Source organism: Acipenser ruthenus, chromosome 5 (genome assembly GCF_902713425.1).
Source record: "Acipenser ruthenus chromosome 5, fAciRut3.2 maternal haplotype, whole genome shotgun sequence".
Lineage (NCBI taxonomy): Eukaryota > Metazoa > Chordata > Actinopteri > Acipenseriformes > Acipenseridae > Acipenser > Acipenser ruthenus.
The window spans coordinates 15,153,559-15,181,070 of NC_081193.1; the positions used below are offsets into that span (position 1 = coordinate 15,153,559).

At 40.2% G+C, this 27,512-nt stretch overlaps 1 protein-coding gene across 3 annotated transcripts in view; it reads right to left on the minus strand.

The window, feature by feature from the left end:
- LOC117403051 (putative Polycomb group protein ASXL2) overlaps positions 1-27,512 on the minus strand; it is a 102,999-nt gene that overhangs the window by 66,465 nt on the left and 9,022 nt on the right. The window contains exons 2-3 of one of the 3 annotated variants that reach the window (XM_059023722.1): positions 3,216-3,301; positions 1,077-1,141 (exon numbers count right to left, since the gene is read on the minus strand). The exons of the other annotated variants lie outside the window; for them this stretch is intronic. The gene's annotated coding sequence lies outside the window, so the exon portion shown is untranslated. The remainder of the gene's footprint in view (positions 1-1,076; positions 1,142-3,215; positions 3,302-27,512) is intronic. 3 annotated transcript variants of the gene reach the window in all.

The following is a 27,512-nucleotide window of genomic DNA, read 5'->3' on the forward strand; positions in this document are numbered from 1 at the left end:
TCATTGTGCTTAACCACTTGAGTGGGGCGTGGTCTGTGACAAGATCAAATGAGTGTCCCAGCAGGTAGTATCGTAAAGAGTGAGTAGCCCATTTAATGGCCAAACCCTCCTTTTCGACTATGAAGTAGTTGCGTTCCCGAGGTAGCATTTTTTTACTGATGTACAGTATCGGGTGTTCTACTCCATCTACCCTTTGAGACAAGACAGCACCCAAACCCACATCCGAAGCGTCGGTGTGGAGGATGAATCTTTTGGTGAAATCTGGTGTGATAAGAGTGGGGGCCTGGCAAAGTCTACACTTAATAGTATCAAACGCCCCCTGACACTCAGCTGACCAGTTAATTAAATTTGGAGCACTCTTTTTGGTGAGGTCAACTAAAGGGTTAACCACTGTGGCATACTCGGGGATAAAGCGTCGGTAATAACTGTCTAATCCCAGTAGTGACCTCACCTGAGTCTTGGTTTTGGGGATCGCTGCATCAACCAAAGCCTGGATTTTAGTGACTACAGGTCACCCTTCCATTCCCCATTAAAAATCACAAATATTTATTCTCTGTCTTGGCAAACGCACATTTTCTCAAGTTAGCTGTCAGCCGGGCTACCCTTAGAGGCTGAAGGACGGCTGCAATCCTAGCCAAATGCTCTCGCCAGGTGGAGCTGTAAATGACCACGTAATCAATATACGCTGCTGCATATTCATGATGTGGGCGTAAAACCTGGTCCATCAGTCTCTGAAAGGCAACGGGCACACCATATAGCCCAAACGGCATGGTTTTAAAGTGAAACAGTCCCTCTGGTGTTGAAAATGCGTTTTTTTCTTTAGAACTGCGGGTTAAGGGGATCTGCCAGTATCCCTTCGTCAGGTCCAAAGTGGAGATAAACCTCGCCTTACCCAGTCTGTCTAAAAGTTTGTCGACCCGAGTCATAGGGTACGCATCGAACTTGGCAATAGCGTTTACCTTCCTGAAATCCACGCAGAAGCGGTTGGTGCCGTCTTTCTTAGCCACTATGACAATAGGACTGCACCACTCACTCCTGGAAGGTTCAATCACCCCAAGTTCGAGCATGTCCCATACCTCTTTGTGAACGCCACTTCGTCTACTTTCTGGGATCCGGTAAGGTCGCTCCCGCACGATGACACCTGGTGGAGAGATAATGTCATATTCAACCAAATTAGTTCTGACGGGCAAGTCAGAAAAAACATTGCTGAATTCCTCAATAAGCTTACGCAGCTCCCATTGCTGATCTGGAACCAATTGTTCCCCCATCGGAATGATTTCTGTGCTAAAGGTCTCTGGACAGGGGCCTAAATCATCCTCTATGTTGCCTGGGGCTATAAACAAGACCTCCCTTGCCTGCCAGGGCTTTAATAAATTTATATGATAAATTTCACGTTCATTACGGCGATCGGGCTGTCTAATTTCATAATTCATCTTTCCTATAGCCCGAATCACTTCATATGGCCTCTGCCATTTAGCACATAACTTGGATTCTGATGAGGGAAGTAGCAGCATTACCTTTTCTCCTGGTCGAAAGGTTCGAATTAGTGCATTTTTGTTGTAATGCTGCTGTTGTCAGTGCTGAGCCGATCTGAGGTTGTCCTGGGCCAAACGACCGACCAAATCGGTCTCTTAGTAGGAGCACATGCTTCACTACATTTTTGGATGAGCCTTTGTGCTCTTCCCACCCCTCTCTCAACAGATCGAGAATTCCGCGAGGCTGTCGGCCATACAAGAGCTTGAAGGGGGAGAACCCTGTCGAACTCTGCGGCACCTCTCTCACTGCAAAAAGGAGCCAATGTTTTTGCTCTTGCGTTACAAACCATCTCAGCATCGACTTCAAGGTCTGATTAAAACGTTCCACCAAACCGTCCGTCTGTGGATGATAAACAGATGTCCGGATGGGATGTATTTTTAATATTTTATATACCTGCTGTAACGTGTTAGACAGAAAATTGGTTCCATGATCAGTCAAGATCTCTTTGTGGATCCCTACTCTCGCCATAATCTGTACTAACTCGATGGCTATTGCAGCAGCACTAGTGGACCTCAATGAAACTGCCTCTGGATATCGTGTTGCATAATCTACCACTACTAATATATGCATATACCCAGAGTCAGAAGGTAGCAGAGGGCCCACTATGTCCATTGCAATGCGTTCAAAAGGAGTGGAAATAATCGGCAGTGGAACCAAAGGGGCGGGGCACACTTGACCCGGCGCTACTCGCTGGCAGTCTGGGCATGTGGCTACATATTTCGACACATCAGTATGAAGACCTACCCAGTAGAATCAAGCCAATATCCCTTCCTCGTCTTGTCAGCTCCAAGATGCCCTGCAAAAGGGATATCATGCGCCAGCCTTATGACCTCGGTCCGACAAGACGGGGGAACCAATAATTGTGTTACAGACTGTACTGTGCCCGCGGCTAGATTTACCCTATATAGTAATTGCCCCTTGATACTGAAGTGTGGATATACTAGCGCCCCAGTGCCATCAACATCCTTACCTTCAATAGACCGGACCTGCCCCCAAGCGTGCACTAGTGACGGGTTATTATGTTGGCCCCACACTATGTCCGCGCTTGAGTACCACATGTCCGGTATATTGAGAGGGGCCGGAGAAGCATCTGCCCTGGATGGCCCAGTAACCTCGCCCTCTTGGTCACACTGCGTTCCGACTCCCTTTGACTGGCGTTTGTTACCATTCAAGCACTCTCCCACCAGACCCCAGCCTTGTCTCAGTGATGCTCCCTCCCATTTTGCGGTCCTTCTCTCTTTATTTGTTTTTCTAGGACGGAATATAGGAGAAAACATTTCAGCTTGAAAAGGAAACATCACCAATTTGTTCCTTTTTCTTTTTTTTCTGCCACGTTTACGTGTGCGGCTGAGACTGCCATTACTTGCATTAATTCTTTAATTTTGGCCAGTCTCGGCCCAGAATAACTAGATGTGGCAACCTTTCCGCCACCCCTACTACCAGGTGACGTTTTATCGGTCCTACCGATAAATATACTTTTAGTGTGGGGTATGCCGCCGTGTCTCCATTGATACAGGAGATTGCCACCTGACCTCGTGGCCGCCACGACACACCGCCCAAAAAAGCTGTTCTAATTAAGGTTTGCTCACATCCTGTGTCCACTAATGCGTGGGTTTTCACATTGCCTAAAACCACATCAATCACACAAGGCCCCTCCCAACCATTTTCCCCGCGCTTACCTATCTCAGGTGCCCAATTATACGAGACCACGTCTCACTCCATGGCAGTGGGGCATGACCTAGCCAGATGTCCCGGTCATTTTCACCTAAAACAAGTTGGGGGGACAGAGGGAACAATGGTTAAATCTTTGTTCCGTTGCTGGTATGACAACAGGGCAGGGGCAACATTTCTACCCCAGCTGGGGGCCAACCTTGATCCCCATGAAGAGGGGGCAAGGTTGCCCATAGGGGCCGGAGATCTAGGAGGTCTTGGTCCCGATGCTGTAGATGGAGCAGAGAGAGGAAGTGGTGTGCCGCTGCTCCGGTGGACAGGAGCTGTGGCCAGGTTGGGGTGGGCTGAGACCAGGGAGTCGTCAAAATCCGCCGCCAGCTTTATTGCTGCCTCCAGGGTGGCAGGGTTGTGGAGCGTATCCATACTTGGGTTTCAGCGCTGACCAAATGGCAGAATTGCTCCACTGCTATAGCTTCGCCCATTTGCAGACCCGTTTTCTGGGCGGGGCTTAGCCAGTGCACCATGTGGTCATACAACTGCTGCGCAACCACCCTGGGGCGTGTATATGGGGATCTTCGGTACTCCCGGAATCGTACCCTGTGTTTTTCCCCCGTGATGTTGAGCTGGCGTAGGATGGCTCGCTTTACCAGGTCGTAGTCGGCGGCTTCAGCGTCATGGCCTGATACGCTGCCTGAGCCTCTCCGATCAGGCAGGATCCCAGCTGGCTTGCCCAGTACATCCTGGGCCATGACGCGGTGGTAGCTAGCCGCTCGAAAGCGACCAGGTAAGCCTCAGTGTCGTCCTCCGCCATCATTTTCAGTGCCCTCGCCTTAGGGGCAATTATCACGGGTGCCGTTGGTACTGTGGTCTGGATCGCCAGATCGATTTTCTCCACCAACGCTGTGTACCGCTCCTCTCTCTGTCTCTCTGTAGCCTCGCGTCTGCTATCCAGTGCTTCCAGCAGTGCTGTAAGTGCTGCGTGATCCATAATCCCGTGTTCTGACACCATGTGTGGCAAAGTGGCTGCTGATTAAGACCGGACTGTGGTGTTGTTGTTCCAGGTAGTGCTGGCCCAAGGCGACAGCTCCGGAGACGTGTTAGCCGTTTAGTGAATTTACAAACAAAAGACAATTACTAACAGTGCTACAAACAAACAAAACACAAATATTTATTGTTTATTTTTGGGTACTCTCCCAGTCCTTCCAGTTCCGTGCATCTCTGAACGCAAGCGAAGGAACCGATTACAAGTCTCCCTCCCCTTTTTATGCCGTCACGCATGACCCCTTGGTAAACTAATGCAGCTGCCTTACAATCAGCAGCTGCTGCATTGTTTATCTTCCGGGTCAATACGTTCTTGCAACAGATACTCGCCTTCTTCCAGACTGGCCAACTCCCCGACCCAGGAAAGAACTGTCAGTCCAGCCCGTCAAAAGAACTCTGTCCTCGCTGCTTAGCGCCCTCACAGGTCGGGAGGGAGATTTATAACCAGAACTCATCATATTTCTGTCAAAAAATGTGTTGCAGCATGACACAAGGCATACCAGCTCATCAAAAAAAAAAAAAACACCAACCTGCAGGATCATTTAGTAAGACAGCACCCGACAAAATACGACAGTGGGGAACAAAAGTAAAAAACAAAAGGAAGCAACACCTTCAGTGACAGCTTATTTTGGAAAGAAAGTTGATCCAAAAAGCGTTAGAGCAAAAGAAATAACAGGCCTGATAGCGTATGTTGTCACACAAGATATTAGACCTGTTAGTATAGTAGAGGGAGCTGAGTTTAAAAATCTGATTGCGAATCTTGCTCCGGGCTATGAAATGCCTTGTCCAAATTCATTACTCTGGATCACGAACGTGCAAAGGAAAAGGTTTGACAGGATTTAAGTCAGGAGTGTAATTCAATGTCCATCACTACCGATGTATGGACAAGCCTGGCACAAGAAGCGTTTTTAACAGTCACCTCCCATTACATTAAGCAAAACTGGGAACTCAAGAGACACACAGCTGTGAATTTAGCAGAAGCGATCAATCAGATAAACACAGAGTTTGAAGTGGCTACAAAAGTAATAGCTTGTGTTCATGACAACTCTTGACCGGAGGGTTGTTTGTCACATCAATTTAGAATGCTTGCAGTAATTATATTTAATTTGTGTTTATCAGAATTACCAACAGTACATAGTAAAATAGTTTATAGAGTGTGTTCCCTACTGTACTGAACTTTACTGTACCTGTCTTAACTTGCTCTTGCTTTTATTCCATAGAACTCTATGGGCACCAGGGCTTTACTGAGAACAATGGGGCTCTTATCACAGCAGGAATGCACTGTGTTGCTTTGGCCAATATATTTCTTTTCCTTTTGATCTGCTTTTGGAACCTGCATTAAACATGAAAGAGTTCAACATCAAGTGATGTTCATTCGATTTTATACTGAAGGACCTGACCTTGGAAGTTGCGTCTGGTGTATTAAACGGTTAGGGAATTTGTTAAACACTGAGCCGTAAAATATTTATATCAATCAGGAAACTGTAAAAATGTAAAGGCAAGTGTAAGTAGCTTCAAGATGTCATTTAATTTTTTCGTCACCTTTCTCTTACATGTGGTATGATTATCCTGAGTGTTTCTGAGTTGTGTTAAAGGCTCACACGATGCAGTAACTTTTGAACTGTGGTCGCCCCACCATCATCATACTTTTTGATGGTCACTGCATCATGGTTTCTGCCATGTGTAGACCTAGTATTCAAGGGCACCAAACTGGCAGAAGTGCCTCAGACCTATTGGTATCTGGAGAAATACACACATTTCACTCTCCCAGAATACATTTTGTTTGTTCTGCAATTTTCTACAGAGGCTGCAGATACAATCTTACAGTACAACTCTGTCTGGGGAAAGCATTCTGAGAATCCTACTGCAAAATGCAGTTGCAGTACGGTCCAGATTTCACCTCTAAACGTGTGCATTATTCAATATGTACTGTACCCCAAAGTTGTGCTTTAAAATTTTACAAGACAACCATATTTCAGGGCATGAAGTTATGGTCATAAAGGGCAAGGCAATGTTGCCTTCGCTGGGCGTGAAAATTCAGGGGCATCAAGGCAGTTCTAGGAGACAGAAAGGCAAAATATAAATCCAATCTAAGGGCACCAAGGCAATTTCATACTCATTGTGACAGGGTGGCTGAGGGTGGGTATGTCAGGCCAGAGACAGACACTACACACAAGCAGGAACTCAGGTGCAAAGTGCACTGCAGCGCTGTTTTTATTCAACAAGACAAAATAAATCAAATATTTAAACACAGGACAACTGCTCACAGAGCGAAAATAAATATTTAAACAAAAACAAAATCACGAACACCAAAACAAATACCTCGGTCAGGCTGGGCAATCACTTTCACTGAACCGATAGTTTTGTATTTTAGTTTAGTTTCGTTCTCCTCTCTCGCTCCTGTTCTCTCCTCTCGAACACCCACCTCGAAACCTGGTGACCATCTCCCGATTAGCAACAAATTAATCAATTAATTAATTAAATCAGGAGATGATAACCTTCTGCACAAGGTTTTGTGGGATGGGGCTTTTCCATCCCTGCTGCCAAACAATAAACAAGACAGGGCTTTTCGTCGTCATATTTATGAATAATAAACCATAATAATACAAAACAAAACAAACACTTTACAGCAGGGCTTTGCCCTGCCCCCTTTTATAGTGTGCAGGCCTCTCTCCTGCTGCCCTGCCACACTCATTCATAAAACAACAAAAAATAAATACAGAGAGCCTATTATGTTGATGAAATGTTAATTCAAACAAACAAAAATCAATGTTTTCTGGGTGATTCACACACTAATAGTTACAAAAATAAAATATAGGTCAGTTTTCTATTATAAAAATAAAATGGTATAAAAATATCCAATTTAAAATTTTCATAATGAAAAAATACAAAGGGTAATTTTGCAAAAAATAAATATTCAGGGTATTTTTTACTAAAGTCTGTCACCCTGTTAACAAGAGCTAAATATAGCACTTGTCTGTGTCCTGTAATTAAGCTATTTTAAAACCCTCTATGCCATGTGTTTCATAATTTAGGGTAAGCAAGTTCAACTGGATTCCATATAACAAGTTGTCCGCTGGTGAAGCAAACGTTTAAATCAATGCATTTTTAAATGCTAAAAATAGTATTCTTTCAGAAATTTAGATTTTCACTGAGAATTGGATATTATTATTACATGGCACTGGTTCTAATTCATGGAAATCGTGAAATCCATGCTCTCCATGAAAAAAATACAGACTTTGTGATACAACAGCACAAATAAGCGATGTCAGTGAAGGGAAAGTTAAAGATAGATTTTCAGGCAAACTGGCTGAAGATTTACTCATGGCTGGAATGTAATAATGATTTGTTCGGTCTGTAGTGTGTCTGCGCAACTGTAGTTTGCTAACCGCTGTACAACCTGTACAAACAACGTGGCTAAAAATAAAAATAAAAATTGAAATAGAAACTTTGTCAGGCAATGGAGAGTGCTCTGCATCACAATGAACAGTAGTATGTACATAATGTTAATACTTTATACAGTTTCACAGTTCTTGAAATTTACAGTTGCAAACGATTTACAGTTTTGTTATGGTGCATTGCTGGACACTCGATTCAGGAAAAAAGGTATGCTGTTTTAAAACCCTTTCGTAAAAGCACACGTTTTACTGGTTAAAAAGCAGAACTACGAAAGGTAGTGAGAAGGTATTACACAAAAATAAATTAAAACAGAAATCCATCCACTTCTCTATATCGTGTTTCGTTCACTATTATGTTATCTCTCCTACTCGTTTCATAATGCAGGGAGCTGCTACTTGAACCACGTCATACATAGCTACTTGCTTGTTTTTTTGTGTGTGTGTTTTTTAGTTTTTGGTGTAAGGATTTGAACAAAACTAATAATGATCTACCTATTTGTGTGTTCATTTTTAGCATTGATGTTTTGGGGGGAATAATACCAAATTACAAAAAAGCAACAGTCATTGAAATGTCTATATAAATTAGCAATGATATACACTGAAGACATGGAAGGAGTCAGAATGTGTGTTGCATTGTTGCATTTTAAAGTGTTTTTTCTTTTTTCTTTTTACTAAGCTGTAAATTAAAAAAGGAAATTGAAATTTGTCTACATTATTTAAAGGATATACAAATTAAATTGCAGCTGCTAAAGAAATGGCCTGAAAACTCTCTGCTGTTTGATATTTTTTTGTGAAGTGACTAAATGATCCAAACACAGTGGAATGCAAACTGTGCAAATGGCTCTTAACATATGAAGGAACAACTAATTTCCGCAGTACATGATGTAAGTTCACATTAATATTATTATTATTACTGTCGGGGATGAATTGTTGTGCACCCATTTCTTACCTGAACATTAGGTAATCCTAGAACACTTTGCTGCCACTTTAGACAGCTATTCTTCCTTCTTTCTTTTTAAACGTTTTTGAGTTAGCATGGAGCTCACAAACGGAAAAATCACACAGTAACACTGCTAGTAAACACATGTGATTGAAAATTCCTGGAGGCGCGTTCATATTGAGCTCAGTCTAACAGCGTCCCTCTCTCTGTTTGCCTCGTCATTAACCAATGACACAGAACATCTTTCTTTTGGCTTAGTGCTGGGAGGTGCAGTGTAAAAAGAATGGCAACAATAATAGATTATGATAATGAGTCATTTTCTCGCAGGACGAGATTAGACAGAATTCAATTGAATTGTGACAGAACAGGCCAGCTGACGCTGAGCCAGTTTGTGAATGGGTTGTAGATCAGAGGTGCTGGTGCTGAGGGACACCGGCAGCAATGATGGGTGGGCATATAGGCAACTTTTGCCATAAGTTTTTTTTTTTAATTTGAGAGGCATTGAGGCACGTGGCTTGCGCACTGCAGCAATTGCCGCCAGTGCCTTCAGTTATATTTACTAAATTCAGCATCCAAAAGGGTTTGTTTACAAGTCAATATGCTTCACTCAGCTAAACTGGAGGCAAAATTGTTCCTTTTACCACTAGTGGGGATTTTTGTGACTGCAGTAATCTTTGAGCGATACATTTAGTAAAAATCTCAGAGAAACCAGAGAACCTCATCCACATCAGTTGGAGCAGCTTGACACCCTCCTGATTAACTTTATCTTGTTGGCCAGGCTTAAAACTGAGATAGATAGGAGTGATGTAACCTCTGTGTTATGCTGGAAAGCATCAACAGGTATCTTGGGGGTCTGCTTTAAGTTCTACTCTCATGAATTCATTTTAATATATTGAAGTACATTATACTGTTAAAGTAATGTTCTTTAGAAGTACACTACAGCCAAAGCATTGATCCTTAAGTTTCATTAGATCATGGGTTTTCCGGTGTACAGTAAATAGAAAACTAAACATGGGCTACAGTATATTCAAAGTTTGGACTATTTTTGTAGGACAATAGTGTACAGTAAATGTTGAATCTGGTGCATTGCTTCTAAGCCATTTCTAAAAGCAATAAAATCATCATTCACCTACAGTACTGTATCCAATAATAGAATAGCTAAAAATGTAACTGGAAAGTTTGACAGTAAATGGTTTTGGATTCCCTGCGCCCTGTCCTTCATGTTAATGTGCTGAGATCAGCAGTTTTTAAACTGGTGCTGCGCTGCAGTACTTTGTAAAGTTCAATGCTTCATTGGAAAGAGCTTGCTCGTGCTGACTCATTTTTTGTACAGTACCACACTTGATTAAATGTTAAATGTTGTATCTTGACAAGAGCCGAAACACATGGTAACCCTAAAATGTTTAAAACAGTCACATTGTATTGTTGATAAGAATCATGTTCATTGAAGTGTAAGTAGCAGGGTACCGAAAAATACAGTGTTATACACGTCCCCACGTGTTGCCACAACTGTTTAAATAACGTACTGTACCTGTCATTTTTCTTTTCATTATTAACATCCTGACATTTTTTACACTTATGTCTGTTTCAAAGTTCTTTTCAAAATGGCTCCTTTAGTGCACTGGGGTTTGAGTTCTGTCCTCTAAATCACTGCAGGAAGAGAAAAAAAGAAAGACATAAAAAAAGAAAGACATAACAACAAGTGCTCAACTGTTCTGTTGTGTACCACATCATGGATCGTTATTGTTGTGTCACAGGATGTTAACAATGAAAAGAAAAATAACAGATATGTTATTTAAACAGTTGTAGCAACATTTCTCAGAACCCCTTACTTACTCTTTAAATGTAGTAATAAGACTATGTAGCAATAAGACTATGTAGTAATAAGACAATCATAACAGTTACTGCCCTGCGCTGCACCTCAATAAATACTCTCCACTTGTTTACCAACGTCATTTATTCCATCCAGAACCAATTGGTCTCAAAACTACTTCCCCCAATTCAAAACAATATTGTTCAGTTTCTCTCCTGTGTAACATATACACAATATGATCCACAGCTGTTTTTACTTTAGATATAATGGACACTGCAGATTTTATAGTTGTTCAGTGTAACAGGCCCGAGCAGGATGTGGTGTCACTGGCACAGGAAGTATCAGTTTAGCAGGCAGACAGATCAGATAAAGACCAATATATTAATGTTAAGAGTTCTTGCACAATTCAATTTTAAGCCCAGACTGTCAGGAAGAACAGGGGATAATCCTTCTATGCAGCTTGCTTTGCTAGCTTGTATCAGGCTCCTACTGAACTCCAGCCTCTCCCCTCCCCACATGGGCTGAGATAGACCTAACGAGTGTCAATCAGCACCAGGCAAAATTGTCAATAGTACTGACTGACACACTTTGTAGATCTTCCACAGACCTGACTACAGTAGAACCTGCATATCTGATCCTGTAAAATACAATACCCTCTACCAACTGACCTCTGGTATGTGTTATTTACACATGCTGCTACCAAGTGAACAGCCCTGATGGAAATTTATCATTTTATTATGAGTTTAAAACAGTAAATTCAATTCTTAGCGGGACAAAATGGATTCAGTTGCATATTAAAAAAAGATGATGCGTTTGGGAATTCAGTTTTACTTTTTACAAGCTTTCACTTCATGTAACTGCCCAGTTCAACCATGTTAAATAAAAGAAAACAAGAATGCAAGGGATTCATATGTTTACCTGAAACAAGATTTTTCCACCAACATCAGTTTGTGTTTGTATGTGCGCTTTCTTCTTGTTGTTTCTGTCTGCTGCATGGTACAAAAAACCTGCCATATTTCACACAGACTGAAAAAGCACCGTAAGAACTGTTTTTGGAATGCTGTTTTGCAATCACTTTCACAGATTTTCTTTGTATAGTATAGTGTGTACTTTGGTGTTTTAGACACACTGATGTACATTACATTGTTAATTTATAATGTCCTGATATTAATAAAACAATCACAATGTAGTATAACAACTCCCTCTGAGACACGTTTTACATTGACCCCGAATGACCCCTGGACCAATTAAATCAGATATTACAGGTGCTACTCTATAGGAAGCTGGTAATGACTATTATTGTTAATAATATGAATTATTATTTCGGGGGATACAAACCAAAAACACACAAAGTTATATTGTAAAGTACAAAAATAGAAGCAAAAAGTCACATGGAACCAAAGTAAAGGCAGTTTTTATTTGAACAGATGCATGAATTTAAGATCTTCTGGTCCAGTGGGAAGGACCAGAGCTCTCATTCAATTTTCCTAACTCACTGCCAGCATCTGCCACGTACCAAACTATCTATCTTCAAAAAAAAAAATGTAATTGCCCCAACTGGATTGGTACTGTACTCTGTATGGTTTGTTACAGTAATGGTTGTCGTCTTTTTAAATCAAACCAAGTTTCATTTTAATCCCTAATGCCAACAAATGCTGAAAGATAAAAGATATACTGTACTGTAGACCTATTGTACTGTAAATCATTTTAAGATGTGCACAGGTTATGAAATCCGACGAGTTTGTCTTTGAAAATCCCGCTGAGACTGAATGTTAATGAGCTCCCAGATGCAGCGTTACATTGATAAGCCAAATATGACTTTGACATTAGATACTGAACTACAGACATTGGTGAACATTTTCATTGTTATCGTCATCCCCCCCCCCCCCCCCCTCTTCTCCCTTTCATCAAACTGTCCAATATATCAAAGGGTATTGAAAAAAAAAATTATATTTGACCCTTTTTATGATTTATGCTGTTGTTTTTTTATGATGGTTCAGAGCAGACAGTAAAATTTATTGTTTTTTCTCTATAACTATAAAGTAGCTGCAATAATACTATGTAATAGAGAAGAGAGGTCAAGAGAGTTGAATGGTCAGTCAGCATCAGTATTCCAGAATACCACTCAGAATTCACTAACTTTAACTTTGTATTGAAACAACTCAGTTCTGCTGTAATAAGTAAGTTTGACATTAAAAATAATGTTCTACAGTACACTGTTGTTTGTCTCTTTAAAAAAAACTATTCAATAAATGCAGTCACGCATTAATAGGGCCCATATAACAGGCGTCTATACCAGCCCTTGAACCCAACAACCATTTGAATTTAGTATATTAGATAGCATAGGTAAAAACATCTAACACTAGACTTATGAATACCTGCCACACAGATTGGATGTGGTTTTGAGCCCCTAGATTGAACCAGAAGGGAGAAAAAAAAGTATCCTGTTGCCTAACAAGGGGGTGATCTCCCCAGGCCACAGATAAGGAAACTGTGCTGAAGCTGCATGATGAAGCCTGGCGCTCATCCTTCCTGCCCACACTCTACTGCACTGCACCTGCCTGAGGAAAGAAAGAAAGCTCAGCTCCCTGGTACTGCCAAGTCCCCACCTTACACAAGCATCACATTTCTCACAATCAATCACCACCCAGAAAATGAAATAACCAACTTCTTGAAAACACTCCACTGCATGACTAATTCTACCAGCTAACATGCAATGGTTCAAGATAAACCCATGTGCTTTGATAAATTACAGCATGATCTGTATCAATAAAGTCAAACATAATCTACCCTTTAACAAGAGATTTTTAATATTGAAATTCAAAATACTGAATTGTGATCACCAGTATCCCAATATGTTTTACATACCGTACAGAGCAGACTAGTAACTAAAAAGCAAACCTGGTTTACAGTAAAGGACTTGTAGTCTTTTAAATGTCTTTTAAATGTTCAGTTTGAAAACTTACGTTGGGCCTATATATCCTTTACGCCCTGTTGAAAAAAGTACTGGAAATTACCTTTCTTTGCATGCCCCTGTTGGCTGAAATAGAGGTTTCACTGTCCACTGTAAATCCCAAAAGGACTTAGATAACAATGGATTTAAACCAACAGTACAGTGAATAAAGGCTAGAAACTAGCTTATATTTAGCAAAGAAACTGCAACTGTAAATTACAGTTCTGTAGTTCTACCAAAGCAGTGGCAAAATGTTTCCTTGAGTGCCCAGGGCTAAACAAACTTGACCACTTTGTATTTGACATGCCATTAAAGTATTAGCTGGCGCCCCTCCAAGGCGCTTGTTTTATTATATTTGACAAGAAATGAAAAACAAAACCTGAGCGTTATAACCATTTAATCCTCCAGAGGGATTATTAAGGAACATTGAGTCGACTGAAATTCTGTCATCTTTAAACTGAGAATCTTCAGCAATACGAAGCTGCAGGCTTGAGACTCAATTACACTGTGTCAGGCCTTTCCCCCCGGGAAGACTTGTGCACACCAAGGATGTCTTAACCCATACAAAGATTCATTACAGTGAGCCAGGGGATGATTAACACTAGAAGGACCAGAGATATACTCATACCTAGAAGCCCCGCAGCAGTCTTTCTGACACTGTAAATAGTATAATGAAAGGATAAATATGTGTGTGTATATATATATATATATATATATATATATATATATACACACACACACATTTATTTTACAAATCAAAACAAGAAAATGTAAATAAATAAACATTTGAACAGAAATCGGTTTACAACATACATATTTATAAAACTGAAACGATAGCAATACATTTTTTACTTTTCAACAGCAATCGGTTTATTATCAGATGAGCAAAAACAACTGAACAACGTATATAAATAAACTAAGAAAAAACCATTTTACAGAAGCGCACAGCTTATAAAAAAGTCAAATTTATTTTTCTTTTTTTTGACAAAAGGGTATTCCTTTACCTTGAGTCTAAGGCTGTTCACAATCAACACAGATAATGCATTTCTCCACACCACCTTTCTGCACAGGGCACAGTGTCTGAAGTTTTATTTTTATTGCACTTGCCAACCTGGCATTGGCGTCTCTTGTGGCTCTCAGCGGGGTTGCCAGCTTCAGCTGTGGGTACACGCTTGGCAGTCTCCCTCTGTTCAAATGCTTCTTGCGAAGATCCTGTGCTAACTGTAAAATATATTCTCTCCTTGGTAAATTCTTCTCCATGCATTCTTTGTAAAGTACCCAGGAGTTGATGGCTGCTAGGTCCAATACATTGTAAAACACCTGAACAGACCACCATCGGGTGCCAACTTTCACGGAATACTTCCGTGCCATCTGATCCAAAACATCAACTCCATATTTTGTTGCGTTGTAAAACTCCACGGTCTCTGGTATTTATTTTCACTAGTCCCAATGCTAATTGACTGACCAAAGCAGCGCAGCTGGCAAGCAGGCGCCAGCCTTTCAAAAGGCTGATTGAAAAACAATAGAGTCTCAGTCATTCACTCGGGCAGAGAGTAGAAACTAATCTAATTACAGCTAAACACATTGCGGACTGGTAAATAAAAATAATAAAGTAGAATACTGTTCTGTATAATCCAAATACAATTATTTTCTGTGTGGCCGTCAATGTGACTGCTCTTGGTGCTTTTAGGTATAATGCAATATATCTCCTTTATTTCTGCACTCCCGTGTTTCATGCTTTGTGAGAATATTTAATACATACGGACAGAAAGGTACATGAATGCACTACACGACTGGAGAAAATTACATTTTAAAACCAAAAACTGCCAAAATGACTGCCGCGGGGCTTATAGTATTAAAGTGTAGACCCATTCCTCTGAGTTACAGTATGAGGCCATGCAATGAAATCCTGCTGAACTTGCATATCACATTCTCTTGTGTTAGTCATAAAACAGATGCTACAGTTTCAAAAGAAAACTTGGGGCAAATTAACAAGTGGCATCAAGAAGATTTTTTGAGACTGTGAAAAAGCAACAATATGCCCACAAGGGACAAAAATTGAGTACCCTTTTTCTTTATGATGAGTAGTATCACTTGGTTGCAGCTCTTTTTGCATTTCTCCTATTACTCCTTTAAAGAAGTACCAATAAATTACATCTCAGTTCCAACTACGCTATACAACACTGTATTTTTGATTTCCTTTCATTTGTCTTCATGAGTGATATTTTCTTTGCACAATCAATGGTACTCTAACAAGCGACATTTAGCTGAACCCTCCAGGGAAATGAGTCACAGATTCTTATTCACTCTGAGAACTGGGAAGATATGGTAACTGAGATAGCTCAAAATCCTGTCCAACCTTCTGTGAGAACTGCCATTTAACTGTACTATACATTATGCAGATTATGCAGTGTCAACAATATTCACATTGTACATTGGCAGGTACAAAACAGGGAACATGTTACTATAACAGGGTGAAGAAAGATGGAGGGTGGAAAAACTGGCCTCCCGACAGACAGAGGCGCTAGGCTGACTGACGGACGTGACCTCAACAAGATGGCGCTTACAGTACATACAGAGCCCGATTGTGGTGACCATCTTGGGGAGGTCGGCTATACAGGTGTACTGAGTTTGTGTGTGTTGTTAAATTCACCGCTACATGCACCGCTGTAAAGCGGATTCATCAAACCGTTGTTAAATTCACCAGGAGTTGCTCAACGAACTGTTGTTAAATTCACGGTGCGTCATCGCTGAAGCAGCGGATTCACCGGGATTAACAGTTGGTGAACTGCAGCAAAACCAAAATGGCCGCTCCCACTGTGGAACTTTGTCTTGTACGGAGATACTATTGTCAATGTAATTGTAGATTCAGAGATGCCAAATCTTTAGAAAATGGGTATAGAGTTGTGTATTATTAAATATATAGTAGCGCTGATAAACATATTGATAAACAATATCACATATGTTATTTGTCCTTTTATACCAAACAAATATGTTACAAAGTTGCGAAAAGTGTGCGAACTCTATTTGAAAGTGTGTCCATTAATATATTCATATTTATAAATATTTACAGTTGCAGGCTTGCTGCTTTCTACATTTCAATGTAACAACAAGCTAGTTCCTAATTAGTCGGTTAAAGATAACTAAACCTTCGTCCCAATAAGCTTTCAGCTCGCACAGGTCAACCACAGCCTTGCATGCTGCAGCAGCAACCTTTCTATTGAAGCTGACATGCTGGGATCCTTCAAGAAACTGCTTGATGAGATTCTGGGATCAATAAATGCTGATACTGACAGCTCTGGTTAGTATTTTCTAAGCAAATAAACCCTAAATAAACAAATAATGTTTTAACATCGCAAAGCCTTAACTACAAAGTAAAAAAAAAACAAAAAAAAACATGTACACATCAAAGTATATATTGAAATGTTTATATTTATGGTTGTAATTAAAGTTGCTAGTGAAGATATAACTAGATACTATATAGGCCTACACTGGTTTGCAGAAGTATTCACCCCCCTGCAAAGTTTTCACATTTTGTTGGCACCTGAGCGTACTCCACGATGCTTTCAAATTAGACTTTACATGTAGAATCTACACAAACTGCTCCACATTGATGACGTTAAAAAAATGCATATAGAATATAAATAAGTAAGATTTACAGAGAAAAACAGACTAATCTCAGTTGCATAAGTATTCAACCCCTTTGTTACTGCAGCCCTAAATCAGCTCAGGTGCAAATGATTTGTTCGAAAGGTCACAGAATTAGTGAAATGGTTTCAGCCTGTGTGTACTCAAAGTGGTTTAACTTGTAGATAATTTCTCTCAGGTATATAAAGACTTTCAAGCTGCAACTCACATAGTGATCCAACAAAGCAACCATTAAGACCAAGGAGCTTTCGAAACAAGTCAGGGATAAAGTGGTAGAGAGGCACAGAGCAGGAGAAGGGTACAAGAACATTTCAATGGTGCTGATTATCCCTCTCAGCACAGTGAAGTCCATCATTAAGAAGTGGAAGATGTATCATACCACCCAGACACTACCCAGATCAGGTAGCCCTCCCAAACTGAGCAGCCGGGCAAGCAGGAAACTGGTTTGGGATGTCACTCTGAAGCCAACAATGGCCTTGAGAGATCTGCAAAGTTCTGTGTCTGAGATGGGAATCAGTGTTCACACATTAACAATAAGCCGGTCCCTACACAAAGCTGGCCTGTATGGATGGGTGGCAAGAAAGAAGCCATTACTCAAAAAGCCTCATCTTAAAGCACATATGGAGTTTGCGAAAAAGCATGTAGATGATACTGCAGACATGTGGAAAAAGGTTTTGTGAACTTTTCGATCTAAATTCCAAGCGTTACGTCTGGCACAAGCTCAACACTGCACACCACCCAGTCAACAACATCCCAACTGTCAAGCATGGTGGTGGCAGCATCATGTTATGGGGATGCTTCTCTTCAGCAGGGACTGGGAAGCTTGTCAGGATAGAGGGGAGAATGGATGGTGCAAAGTACAGGCGAATCATTGAGGAAAACCTGTTTGAGTGAGCCAATATTCTGAAACTGGGGAAGAAATTCACATTTCAGCAGGACAATGACCTGAAGCACAAAGCCAAAGCCACACTGGAGTGGTTGAACAAGAAGAGAATTCATGTTCTTGAGTGGCCCAGTCAAAGTCCTGACTTGAATCCAATCGAAAAATGTATGGCGAGACTTGAAGATTGCAGTCCATCGACGGTCCCCAACAAACTTATCAGAACTGGAGCAATTTTCCCGTGAAGAATGGGCAACATTTCACCATCCTACTATGCAAAGCTAGTAGAGACCTATCCAAAAAGACTCATAGCAGTAATTGCTGTAAAAGTTGTTTCTACCAAATACTGACTTAAGGGGCTGAATACTTATGCAACCAGTAAATTTCATTTTGTACATTTTCTTTGCAAGTTTTGCTGACATTTAACCTCTTATAACATATCCTCATATAACAGTGTTCAGTTTAACCACTACAGCTTTGAATAAAAAAAGTTTGTTTGAAAAACTGTGCATACATTATTTGTAATTCAACAAAATGTGAAAACTTTGCAGGGGGGTGAATACTTCTGCACACCACAGTACATATTGAACACATTTAGGATAGTATAATGTTTTTAGAATAGTGTGTTTCTTAAAGGTTCATTTAACAACAAAAAAACAGGAGCCTATTACATTTTATTTGTATTTTTATTTTTATTTTTTTATAAGTAACTTTGCCCAAAGTTATATGGTTTAAAAAAAATAAATAAATAAAAAGAGACAAACATCACCCACTGTTCAGTGCTAATGCAAAATGGCTACAGGGAAAGCGAAAGCGAGTTGTGCTTAGAATTGATAAAAAGCTGGAAATACTTACCAGGCATAAAATAGCACAATATTTTGGAATTTTAAAGAGTACTGTCACTGATATTAAAAAGTCTGCCTCAGAGATTTAAAAGTTAAGGCTTAATACAAAAGCTTGTTTTAACGTTGTCTTTGTTATGCCGGCCGGAAACCCGCGCTTACAACTGTTGTCATATTTTCTACATTTTCTTTAAATTCTCAAATTAATAAATCGAAACCCGAGTAGTAAAAAGAGACCCAGGTAGTGTCGGGTCATTTCAAACCCGGGTTTTACCTGGGTTTTCGGGTGCCCGTGCCAACCTCTAGTAAACACTGTGCATTTTGTAAATAAATGTGTGTGTGACCAGTAAAGGATTCTTGTGTTGCAATGTTGGTACTGTACTGGCATGAATATAAATTGCCAGTTTAATGTCAATTCATATCAATCTAACTCAATTTTCCGAACTCACTGCCAGCATCTGCCATGTCCCAAACTATCTATCTTGAAAAAAAAAGTATTTTAAATTGCCCCAACTGGCTTGGTACTGTACTCTGTATGGTTTGTTACAGTAATGGTTGTCGTCTTTTTAAATCAAACCAAATGAAATTTTAATCCCTAATGCCAACAAATGCTGAAAGATAAAAGATATACTGTACTGTAGACCTATTGTACTGTAAATAATATAACAGTTAAGATGTGCGCAGGTTATGAAATCCAACGAGTTTGCCTTTGAAAATCCCCCAGAGTGCAATGAGTCTCCGCTGAGAGTGAATGTTAACAAGCTCCCAGATGAAGCGTTACACTGATAAGCCAAACATGACTTTGACATTAGATACTGAACTACAGACAGTAGCCTCGATGTCTATCATCCACGGCCTGATCGAATCTTTCCGAACCGAGACTCGATCCTCCATCTCTACCCTACAAACCATGGTTGAAAGCTACGGGAACCGGCTGCAAGAAGTGGAAAAATCTCTTGGTGATGTTGATAGCAGGGTTACGGCCTTGGAAAAAATATACTCCAGTCTCACCACTGAAAATACAGCCACAAAATCAAAATTGGATGATTTGGAATGTAGGAGTCATAGACAAAACCTGTGTGTGAAAATCTTGCTGTTTTTTGGGTGAGCGTTTGGGGAGGTGTTAAGAAGATGGGAGGCTCCTCTCTTATAGGAGCTGGAGTGGGACTGACAACGGCACTTGAGTTTTTTTTTTCTTTCCCAGTCACACAAACACCAATGTGTCCTTGTTTTTGTAATGTTCCAATATGCCGAATGGAGGGGGGAGGGGGGGATATATTCTCTTATCCAATATTTTATTTTTATTTTACCAGTGAATGGTAAATAGTAGAGTTTCGGCAGGCGAGTGCCCTATTAACTTTATCACCTGGAATGTCAAAGGGCTTAACCACCCAGTTAAAAGAAATAAAGTGCTAAGCCATCTTTTACATCTAAAAGTAAGAATAGCTTTCCTCCAGGAAACTCACTTCCGCACTACTGATCAGTTTCAAATTCGTAGGGGATGGGTGGGGCAGCTGTTCCACTCTAAATTTCATTCAAAATCCAGAGGGGCAGCAATATTGAGTCATAAAGATATCCCTTTTACAGTTAATAAAGTCATGGCTGACTCTAATGGAAAGTATGTGATAGTGACAGGTAATCTCTTTAATAACCCAGTGATTTTGGCCAATGTGTATGCTCCCAATTGGGAGGGCAGTCAGTTTATTTCCTAATTACTTTAATCTTTGATAGACATTCACACCCACCACTTAATTCTTGGAGACAATTTTAATTGTGTGCTTAATCCTAGTCTAGATCGCTCATCTACAAACCCTGCTTCCCTTTCTAAATCGACCTTAGCCATACACTCCTTCCTTGACCAGTCTAGGGTATCGGATCCATGGAGATTTATGTTTCCTACTGCTAGGGACTATTCTTCCTTTTCTCCTGTCCACCACTCTTTCTCCCGTATAGACTACTTTCTGTTGGATAATAGGCTTCTTTCATTGGTAAAAACTTGCTCCTACCACAGCATTGTGATTTCTGATCATGCCCCTGTATCAGTAGAGCTATCCTTCCCCGACTGTTCTTTTTCTCGTAAGACCTGGCAACTTAATCCCCTTTTGCTTTCTGATGGAGAATTTGTCCAGTTTATCTCTTCTGAAATAGAATTTTTCATTGAAACTAATTCCACCCCAGAGATCTCTAATTCCACTTTATGGGAAGCCCTTAAAGCCTATCTGCGTGGGCAAATAATCTGCTATACCTCTAGAGTAAAAAAGCAAGAATCTGCCAGATTTTCTGAACTTGCTGACCTTATTTTACAACTTGGCAAGCATTATGCTTCATCCCCTATGCCTGACTTTTACAAGGGGCGTCTTCACTTACAGACTGAATTTGATCTGTTGTCCACTACTGTTGTCCCGTCATACTGTGTATGAATTTGGAGACAAAGCCAGTAAATGCTTAGCCCACTAGGCTTGCCGATCTGCCACTCACTTAATCATCCAAATCAATACCTCTGTAGGCCTCAACAGTCAACCCGCGAGAGATAAACAATGAATTTGTAAAGTTCTACTCTACACTTTATACATCTGAATCTGCAGGTGATCCTTCTTTATTTGACTCTTTCTTTCATAACCTTGACAGTCCTACTGTAGACCAACAATCAAAAACTGCTCTGGAGGAACCAATCTCTCTCCCAGAAACAGAACAAGCCATTAGAGCTATGCAATATGGAAAATCCCCTGACTTGGATGGATTCCCTATCGAATTTTACAAAAAAAATTCTGTTTCACTTTCCCCACTGCTTTCTTCTGTTTTCAAGGAATCATTCTCTTCAGGACTCCTCCCTCCTACACTTTCATAAGCTTCTATATTTCTCCTATTAAAGAAAGACAAGGACCCCCTCCATTGTGGATCATATAGACCGTTATCTCTCCTCGAACAGGTTCTTCCCTCTTTAATTTCATTGGCTTTATACGGGGAAGAAACTCTCTTCAATTTATGTAGACTATTTAATATTATTTACACCTCCTCATCCAAATTTCCCCCAGAGGTCCTTGTATCTCTTGATACGGAAAAGGCCTTTGAGGCAAATTATCTTTTTGCCACACTTGACAAATTTGGTTTTGGCCCTCATTTTATTTCATGGATCAAACTGTTGTATGCATCTCCATTGGCTTCTGTCTGTACTAACAATATACAGTCTGAGTACTTCCCACTCCACCGGGGGACAAGACAAGGCTGCCCTCTTTCCCCATTAATATTTGCTCTTGCTATTGAACCTCTGTCTATCTCTTTGCATCACTCACAAGGATTTGAGGGAATCATACAAGGGGATGAAGAGCACAAAGTATCTTTATATGCAGATGACCTCCTCTTATATATCACAAACCCAATCTCCTCCCTTGCACATGTTTTGTCAATTTTTGACCTATTTGGCCATTCTCTGGTTTCAAACTGAACTTACATAAAAGTGAATTATTCCCTATTAATACAACGGCTTCACATCTACCCTCTACACTCATCCCCTTTAAGAAGGTGTCTGGTAGTTTCAAGTACTTAGGCATATCAGTTACTCCTGCTTTTTCCTCCCTTTTTTATTATTTGTTTATTTAGCAGACGCCTTTATCCAAGGCGACTTACAGAGACTAGGGTGTGTGAACTATGCATCAGCTGCAGAGTCACTTACAATTACGTCTCACCCGAAAGACGGAGCACAAGGAGGTTAAGTTACTTGCTCAGGGTCACACAATGAGTCAGTGGCTGAGGTGGGATTTGAACCGGGGACCTCCTGGTTATAAGCCCTTTTCTTTAACCACTGGACCACACAGCCTTTTTAAGGCTGATTTCACACCACTGCTTGAACGCAGCAGACAAGACTGCCCGATGGTCTGCTCCACCCCTGTCACTTGCTGGTCATATTAACCTGATTAAAATGAGTGTGCTTCCCAGATTTCTGTATCTTTTCCATAATATCCCAATTTTTATTTAATTTGTTTATTTAATTTGTTTATTTAATTCGCTTGACAAAATTCTCTCTTCATTTCTGTGGGTAAATAAAGTATTTCGTATTCGGAAAGTTTTTCTTCAAAGACCAAAACATCTGGGTGGTGTGGTTCTACCAAATGTTCTACCAAATGTTCTATTTTATTATTGGTCAGCCAATATTCATAAAATCACGTACTGGACACAACAAAACTCTAATAATAGAAGCACAGTCTGGGTGGATCTGGAAGCCTTCTCCTGTCAATCATCCTCCTTATCTGCCTTGGCTTGCTCTACCATCCCGGTATATATGAGTCAATTTAGCTCCACTCCTATAGTCCAGCACACCCATAAAATCTGGTCTCAATTTAGGTGACATTTTGGCCTACAGAGAGCCTCCATATTTACTCCAACCACTTTGAACCATTAATTAATCCCCTCTCAGATAGATTTAACTTTTCAAATACGGCGTAGAAATGGGGCCACTGCAGTTTGAGACCTATATTTTGATAATGTGTTTGCCTCATTTGCACAGCTCTCCCTGAAATTTAATTTACTACATCATACTTTTTCCGCTATTTACAAATTAGGCATTTTACACAAAATGTGTTTAGTCAATTTTCAGATTTGCCTCCTCCAACACCTATTGATAGCTTGCTAGAGCTGAATCCCAATGGTAGAGGTTTGATATCTAAAATCTACAATAATAACATAATTTTGAATTTGAGTCCTCAGTCATTCGCAACACTGAAGACACTCTGGTGCAGGATCTAAGCATCACTTTTTCAGATGACCAGTGGGAGTCTGTTCTAGGTCGTGTACATTCTTCTTCACCTTGTGCTAAGCATGGGCTTATCCAATTTAAGATTTTACATTGCATTCACCTGACTAAAGAAAAACTAGCTAAAATGTATCCAGATACAGACCCAGGCTGTAATAGATGCAAGCAGACTCCTGCCTCTTTAATCCACATGTTTTGGTCCTGTCCCAGACTGACTACATTTTGGACTTCTATTTTTGAAGCTTTTTCTCAAATTTTCCACTTACTTATTGACCCCAACCCACTTACTGAAATATTCTGAGTTTTACCTGTGCCCTGCAGAAACCTCAATCTAATTCCATAGCGTTTGCATCCCTATTGGCAAGGCATCTTATACTTTTGAACTGGAAACAAGCTGCTCTGCCCTCTCACACACAGTGGATCAGGGAGGTTATGCAACAAAAGGCTGTGTGGTCCAATGGTTAAAGTCCAGGGCTTGTAACCAGAAGGTCACCGGTTCAAATATCACGTCTGCCACTGACTCACTGTGTGACCCTGAGCAAGTCACCTGCTTGTGCTCCATCCTGCGGATGAGATGTTAAAGCAATGTCCTATTGCAAGTAACTGCAGCAGTGTGGCGTAGTGGTTAGGGCTCTGGACTCTTGAACGGAGGGTTGTGGGTTCAATCCCTGGTAGGGGACACTGCTGCTGTACCCTTGAGCAAGGTACTTTACCTAAATTGCTCCAGTAAAAACCCAACTGTATAAATGGGTAATTGTATGTAAAAATAATGTGATATCTTGTAACAATTGTAAGTCGCCCTGGATAAGGGCGTCTGCTAAGAAATAAATAATAATAATAATAACTGTGTATAATTACACCCCGGGGAATTACGCAATTAAGCGCCCGTGTAATTTTACGCATAAAACGTATGATCAAGCATTGCCGCATAATAACCCTTAAGACTGTTAAAAATGGCGGATCACGCTGAAGGCGAAGAGAGTATTGATCGATTTTGCCAGAAAATGCCACGACAAAAGTCACACATTGCAAATAAAACAGCAAAAGAGAGAGAAAAAGATTTTCCTGGACAGGTTTTTGAAGATGGCAGAAAACTCTTTTGCAAAACATGCAACGTTGTTCTGGACCATCAGAGAAAATCTACCATTACAAACCACCTCACCGAATCACAGAAGCATTTAAAAAGAAAAGCTTCATCGCAGGGAAAATCGCACATGCAGCGTACACTTTCAACGTGTTTCAACATAACCACAATAGCACAACGTGAGCGCTTGGATGTTGTCCGTGACTGGGTCTTAACTTGTGCCGCTGCAAACATACCGTTATCTAAAACAGACCATCCTTTCGTACACTAATTTCTAAATACTCGAGTCAAGAATGGTGGTGCAATTCCAGGAGGTTACCAGCTTTAAGATGCCTATCTTACAGATGTCTACAAAACTGAGAGAAATAAACTTAAGGACAAACTAAAGGATAACAATGTGTCAGTTATTTTTGATGAAATGACTGACGATGAAGGCCGCTATGTACTTAACATTTTACTCTCCCCACTAGTGATAGACGGTACTGGCAAGGTGTCCTCCTATCTTGCTGACACGCACTTCATGCAGAAAACAAACCACAGCACCGTGTCTCAAGCAGTCATTTAGACTGTGCAAAGTTCTGAAATTGCTTGCAACAATGTGGTTGTTTTTGACACGGATAATGCCGCATATATGAAAAAAGCTTATAAAACAGTACTGTCTGGACTGTTTCCCGATAGCATCCAGGTAACATGCCTCGCTCATATAATCAACCTAGTGGGGGAAAGTTTTCGGAAGCCATTCGAGGATGTCAATGCAATGGTAAGAGCTTTCTCAAAATGTTCTATATGGCAGGAGGCAGGAAGATGAGGTACTTAAATTACCTGAGGCAAAAAGTTGTCAGTGCAACAATGGCACCAGACCCAGTAGCAACTAGATGGAACAGCTGGTTTGCTGCTGTTCAGTACCATGCAACCCACTTTCAGCACTATCACGGCTTTGTTGAAGAAGAAATGTTTGTGTTTGGCAAATTGGCACCACACTCGCTGCAGGAACTTGAAAGAATGCTGTCAGATGAAACCCAATGTTTATTGCTGAAGATTACATTGCGTTTCATCAATGAAATGTGCAAGCCAATCATTGACCTAATGGATACATTTGAAAGCCAGAGACCGTGCACTCTCTTTGCTTTTGAGAAAATGGAAGAACTGCTGTTTTTCTTTGAGACGCATATTCAGTTTTTGGAGGAAAACACTCAAAGGTTTCTCAGGGCTGAAGATGTCAACAATGTAACAACTGATCAAAGTAGCAAGTTGGTGCACCTGTTTTGTTCAGCTGTAGATAACGCAGCTGAAAAGCTGAAGAAGTACATCAGTGACACTGAGAGTGGGCAGCCCGCAATTAAGTTCTTGAAATGCGTACAGATTTTCAACCCTAGAAGAGTTCCTGTAATGTCTCATGTCAAGGAGGATTACGCTTCAATTCCTGGCTTCAGTGACATTCCAGAAGAGGAGTTTGCTTTGTATACCAGGAAGGTGGCGCTGATCCAGTGATCCAGTGTGCTGAACAGTCAGGGGGAATTGACATCGACATGTTTTGGTCAGCAACATCCAACCGACTCCCGAATATAAAAACATTAGCTTTTAAATACATACATGTTGTAACAAACACAGCTGATGCTGAACGCAGCAACTCGCTGTACAACCTTGTTCTCTCTGATCGAAGGCGTTCTCTTTCGGAGGACAAACTAAAAGAGCTGGTTTTCCTTTACTTCTATCTTGCAATTTAAAAAGACTTCACGTCAACATAAAATCATTTTGATTAGTCTTTGATGCTTTATTTAATTTTTACCTGCTGTGCTATGGTAGTATGAGACGTACCCAATATAACTGCACATATTTTTTAGTTACATTGCACAGTACTTTCGTTTAATAGTTTTTTGGGGTTTTTTTTTGCACTTGTGAGCATCTAATTCACAGCAGGGCAATTTTGCTGAAAAGTCCTTATTTTCCTTATTTAACAACTGCATTTAGTTTTAAAATAAAGCAGTTGATTCTGTGATACAAATGTGCTGTGTGCTATATAAATACAAAATACCTGTACATATTTCTAAAGAAGGTTAAAATAGTGTTATATTTAATTCAATTTGTAAACAAATAATACAATGGATTTAATGGTGCATAATTTTGTATTTTTCCTTGCATAATTTTGTTTTTTCCTGTGCATAATTCCCTGGGGTGTATATAATGCACAGTTCACAGCCTACCTCTGTAAAGCGCTTTGTGATGGTGGTCCACTATGAAAGATGCTATATAAAGATAATAATAATCTGAAATTGGAGAAAATTACATTTACATTAAAGGGCTCCAAAGACAAGTTTCATACAGTGTGGTTGCCCTTCATGGAGTATTCTGAGAACATGAACACCCAAGCTTGGACATAGGTCATCATTTCTCTGTTTTTTTTGTATTTATTGTTATATATAATGTCATGGAGGTTTTACTTTTACGATATATTCAGTATTTTATGTGTATGTGTATGTATATATGTATGTGTATGTATGTACTATTTATAGGGGCAGGCCTCAGCCCTGCCACAGGGTAAATGGAGCAGTAGCCTGTGTATGAATTAGGCTGGATTACTGTTCATTATTCAATTTATTATTATTTTTCAAATTCTTTGTCATAATATATAGCTAAAGTTAGGCAATTTTATTTTTCTGTTAAAAGTGCTCCTTGCTATAATGCTGTATGACCTAGCTATACATGTGATGGTCCTGATATGCTACTTGTATGATCATTAATGATGGACTATTTTGTTAAAAGATCAAAAATATGGAGAGTACAGTACTGTATCAACAATAAAACACACTTGTACTTCATTAAAGAACCATCTGGTGAACTACAATGAGTTACTTTATGTTTTGCTTGTGTTCTTGTATCACAATACAAACAATACATACCTCTATTACTAAAGAAAGTATCAGGATTCATCGAAACACAACCATTTGCAAGTAAT